The following is a 5,600-nucleotide window of genomic DNA, read 5'->3' on the forward strand; positions in this document are numbered from 1 at the left end:
GGCGAGAGAAAGGGCCCCAGCAGGTCCAGCTGCCTGGTTTGCTCAGCTGTTTCCTCCTCACGGTGCTGGCTGCCCTCCTCTCGTCCTCTCCCTGGGTGGTGCCTGCTCAGAATCCTGAAGTTCTAGGCTGATCTTACAGTGATCATTAGCTTTTGTGTGTAGGGCTAGGTGGAAAAGGTTATTAACATAGCAAATTAAAATGACATTTCAGCTGAGCCACTGGTTTTTTTGGGTGTGTGAGCGGGACTCAACAGCCTTTCACTGGGTCTCACGCTCTGTGTAATTGATAACCATATACTATCTCTCCTAAAGGAAATGTGCCAGGCCTAGCTGGTCTCTCAGGTAAATTCCTTTTGACCACCCCAATCCCTGGCTAAACCCACTATTTTATCTGCTTCTTGCCTGCATATATGCAGGAGAAAAAAACCACTACCATGCATAAACTGCCTGTATGAATTTGCATGAAAATCTCTGTTAAGGAGAATTATTCAGTTTTTTTCCGATGTCTTCTAAGTGAAAGAATTCAAGGAATTGGAGTTTGTGATTTGCAGAGGAAGGGAAACAGACAACAACAACCTCCTCCCTCCAAACAAGTCTACCTATACCTTTAGCATATAGGAGAACTGAGGTCATACTGCAAATGGCGATTTAAACCTAGGCTCAATTAACTTTGTAGTTACAGCCCCTAATCTAGTGCTTCCCAAACTGTGTTCTTGGAGATTCTAATTCTTCTCTAAGCCCTTTGTGGGGCAAGAGTTCTGTGGTCAAATCAATTTAGCACAAGCTGACTACTTTGTCCTGTTTTTGGAGATTCATGACACACTTTTATGTAAACATTCAACAAATATTTAATGAGCTCTTTCTATGTGCCAGGCTCTATGCAAGGTTCTGGGAGATTTAATGAGCAAAAAGAAGCCCAGTTGCTGCTTTCATGGGGCTTATACTCTAACAGGGAGAAAAACATTAATCAAATAGCCAAACAAATAATGTCTAATTACAGACCCAGGTAAATTCTGTAAAACAAAGAAACATGCTTATAGGTGTGGACAAAGAAGGAGTTCTATGGAATGTAACCTCACAGGGTGAGCTGATCATAAATTCCTAACTGGGCTGGTGATGGTGAGTAGTCATGCCCCAGGCATATAACTTCTTAGTCAAGTTTGTTATCTTTGCCTTAAGCAAGCCCGGTCCGCTGATTCTGTGTTAACACACCCTTGAAATACCCCCTACCCGATCCTTCATTCTAATCTGTGACCACCCTCAAGAGAACTCATAATCTTAATTATTCTGTAATCTGATCCCTGCCTAGCCTTCTCCCACCCATGTAATCTTCCTTACATTCCCTCCTTAATTCAAATGCATAAAAGAAACTGCAAATTGTTATCGTTGGGAGCATTTGAAACCTTGCTCCCCAGATATGTTGTCCTCGAATAAACTCTTTTAAAAATTCTCTACAGCAGGTTTGGATGTTTCTTATGTCAACATAGGAAACCCAGGCCAAGGGTCAGGGAAAGTTTCCTGAAATGAGACACAGCAGATGTCTGAAGCTGGTTAAAAGTTAGCATTAACTAGATCAAAGGCCAAATCTTGATGCTCTAGAACGTTCAATAGAAATATAATATGAGCCATATATGTAATTACAATTTCTCCAGCAACCACATTATAAAAAGTAAAAAGAGAAAGATGAAATTAATTTTAGCATTATATTTTACTTAACTCTCCAAAATATTGTCATTTAACATTTGCTCATCATAAAAATTATAAATGCAGTATTTTACATATTTTTTTGTTCTAAGTCTTTGTAATCTGATGTGTCTTTTTAAAAAAATATGTCTTTATTGATTTCAGAGAGAGGAAGGATGAAGGAGAGAGAAACGTCAATGTTGAGAGTAACTGACTAGCTGCCTCCTGTACCCCCCCCCCCACTGGGGATAGAACCTGCAACTGGGCATGTGCTTTGACCCAAAATCGAACCTCAATCTCCTGGGTCAATGCTCAACCACTGAGCCACACTGGCTAGGCTTTTTTTTTTTTTTTTTAAATCCTCGCCAAAGGATATTTTCTCCATTGATTTTCAGAGAGTGGAAGGGAGTGGGGAGGAGAGAGAGGGAGAAACATTGATGTTAGAGAGACACATTGACTGGTTGCCTACTGCATGTGCCCCAACCAGCGCCAGAATGGAACCTGCAACCCAGGTATGTGCCCTTGAACAGAATCGAGCCCTCGACCCTCTGGTGTGTGGGCTGACACTCTAATCATTGAGCCATGCCAGCCAAGGCTGGTGTATCTTTTACACTTAGAGCACATCTCATTTCAGACTAGCCAAATTTCAAGTTCTTGATAGCCACAACTAGCTTGTGGGACTTGCAGATAGGGAAACTGAAGAGAAGGCCAATGCAGCAGGAAGTCAGAGAGAGAAGAGGAGGGTGGTGTGAGATAGGGTGGGTCCACCCCCCTAGGGGTACTCAACCCAGTTGTTTTCCCCAAAGTAGTTGCTCAATTAGCATCTTAGTTGAGAGCAATACAGTCTCTGGCTCATCTATGCAGAAGAGGAACTCATTAAAATGACAGTAGCAACCACAAACCCCTGCAGGGCAGAAGAACTAGGCGTGGCAGGTACACTCAGGCATTCTGATCTGGTAGTGACTCCACTGCAGCTGCAGAAAGCCCAGGCTGGCTGCCCCTGAGCTGCCCCACTGGCAAAGTGGAGTGCGTCCAGTCTCACTAGTTTCCAGCACAGAGTCTGGCTGGCTGAGTTTAAATGGGGAATTCTAGTTTCGAGGGAGGCTGGAAAGGTGTGGGTTTGCTTTTCGGCTTCTGTAGTGGAAACCCGGCTCCTCTCACAAGAGAATTCATTGCTCTAACATAGGAAGGTGTCTTCAGATGCTGGGCAGCCAGAAAGAATGACCAGAGTCCTTTGCTAGAGAAGCCTGAGACCCTGAAATTTTGACTGCAACCCAAACAGAAGTTTCTGCTGAAACTCCCCAGGCAGGGACTTCCTCCACACAGGAGGCTTCCCAGATCTGGAAAGTATGGTGCATAACAAGCAGTTGATGTTATACGGTACTCTAATGCTGTGATTGTAATTTCAGTATGTCCTTTGAAAGGTCATACTGATATTTTATATTTTGATATTTTAATATAGAGACACCGGAGGGCACTCCAACTAACCAGCAATAAAACTTAAAGGTTTCATAACCTTGGTCGTTAAAAAATGGATGTTGAGCCCTGGCCAGTGTGACTCAGTTGGTTGAATGTCCTCCCCTGCGCCGGAAGGTCCCTGGGTTTGAGTCCGTCAGGTTGCCAGTTTCTCCCACCGGTCAATACCCAGCTCCTCTAGGGGATCTCACTAACCTGTGACAAAAGCCCCCAACACGCACCACATTTTCCAGTTCAGGTTCTAGGGACTATACCGTGGCTTTGTGCAACTCTTAACAGAGAAGGAAATTTTTGACTCATAGGTTTACCCACTGCCTCAGCTACTGATAAGTTGGAGACATTGTGCCCAAGGGCTCCTATTTAGAGGCCCACTGGCCATATAAAACCTAGAGCAGAGGAGAGTGACCTGGTTGTCAAGAATTCCTTCACACCCGCAGCCTGTCCTCACGACCCTGTTTTCCGCTTTGTAAAATGTGGGTAATTACCTGGCTTACACCTGTGCAGTTTGCCGATCGAGAAGGGGGTGGGGGGGGACACACGGACGGAAGCAACATATCTGGCGGCGACATTTACCATCCATAAACGGCACTGAATTTTATATTAAAAAAAAAAAAAAGACATCAAGCCAGCCTGCCGCTCGTGGATGAATTATAGCGCACGGGAGGGAGAAGCGTACTTGTCTGGCAGCTGGAGTGACAAGAGTAACGAGGCTATAGGTCTGCACAGGACCTGCTCCTCCGGACTGGTTTCCCCACAGGATCTTCCTGGCGGGGGCCCAGACGTCAGGGAAGACGGGGAGCGGGGCTGCTGGGGCGGTCTTCCTCGCGTGGCCGGAGCGGGACGCGTTCCCGGCGCCCCGGTTGCTCGCGGCGCGGTTCCTGCGCGCTCTCGCAGGGCGCGCTCGGGCTCGGCAGGGGCGCGGCGGGTGGCGGGGCGCAGCTTTGCGGCGGAGCTTGCTACCTGTGCCGCGGCCTCCGCCTTTCCAAGGGCTGCTGGGGCGCAGCCGCCCCCCAGTTGTGCTGGTCTCCGCCTTTCGAGGCCCCCAGGCTCAGCTCCGGTTCCTCGGCGGCAGACGCGGACTCTGCGCCAAGTTCTCTGGCGCTCGCCACACTCGGTCCCGGAGTCCCGCGGGCTGAGCGGGAGCCGGGAGCCCGGAGCCGAGACCCAGGGGAGGAGCAGGGACGCGGAACAATAAAGGGAAAGAGGAAGGAAAAATGATGGGAGGAAGAAGCTGCTTAATGGCACTCAAAAGGGAGTTGCGCGCATCTGCGGAGACTCGGTGCCGGTCGCTCGTCGGAGACCTCCCAAGCTCAGCTCTGTTCCCTTCGGGGCGTATCCTTCCCTCCGCCTGGTATCCCTCCAGGACTCACCCCCAAGGTAAGGGAGCACCTACCACGTGGCAGGCTCTGCGCTAAGCGCTGTACATTATCTCTTTTAGTTTTCCCCAACATCCCTAAGCGGCAGAAACTGTTTCCACGAGTATCAGGGACCAGGGGACTGCCTTGGAGAAGTTCAGTGGGTTGCGCCGAGTTTTGCAGCTGGTGGCCAAAGGAGGACTCGGAGAAGGGTCTGTGCGATCCTGACGCCGCGGTCAAAGCCTCTAGCCCCTCGGCTCTGCCCGACCATTGTCCTCTCACGCTGTCTGCACCTGTCGCGGGCCTCTCTGGGTGGGAGTGAAGAGAGAAGGGAAGGACCAAAGAGGTGACCAGGTGCCTCTTCCCCATTTGGACTCTTAGCCTGGGGCGCGGAGAGACCATTCCGTGCGCCGGGGTAGCTTTGCGCCTTGGAAGGGAGAACCTTCCTAGCGCAGGGATCGCGTTCCCAGCAGGCGCAGGGGTTCGGGGCAATGTCCCCCCCTCCCTGGTGCGACAGGGGAGGGTGAAAAATCTGGAGTCGGGAAACGGGCGCTAGGAGGAAGTGGGGCGGCGGGAGAGCCGCAGGTAGGGGAGACGCAAGGCCGCGCGCGCGGAGCGCCCACGTGGAGGGTGTGTGGCTCCTTCATTCAAACTTTGAGAGTCTCGGTCCCGGCGTCAGCGGAGGTGTGACCAATCAGAGTCGGAAGACGGTAATAAATTATGCAAATCACCATCTGGCGATGGGTCAGCTGACTCCCGTAGTTTTAAAAACCTACCTCGCTGGGAGCTCGCTGAGCGACGGTGGCGAGCCCGTACTTCCCCGGCGGGAGGCGCGGGCGCGGGCGCATCTGGTCTGGTTGAAGCCCCTTCACACTCTCGCCACCGCGCCTCGCCGCTCAGTTTAGGCAGGTTTCCATTTTCCACCTTCTCCACCTTCAGCCGTCTAAGGCCACACCACTCCCTGGTGGAGAGAAGGTGCCCACTTCAGGTCCTATTGGTCCTGACTGCTGGAAACCTCAAAAAAGTTTTCATTGTTGTTGTTTTTTTTAAAGTCCTGTTTCGCGGACGGGTGTGTGGCGGGGAAGG

This window comes from Miniopterus natalensis, chromosome 7, assembly GCF_054644295.1.
Source record: "Miniopterus natalensis isolate mMinNat1 chromosome 7, mMinNat1.hap1, whole genome shotgun sequence".
Taxonomy (NCBI): domain Eukaryota; kingdom Metazoa; phylum Chordata; class Mammalia; order Chiroptera; family Miniopteridae; genus Miniopterus; species Miniopterus natalensis.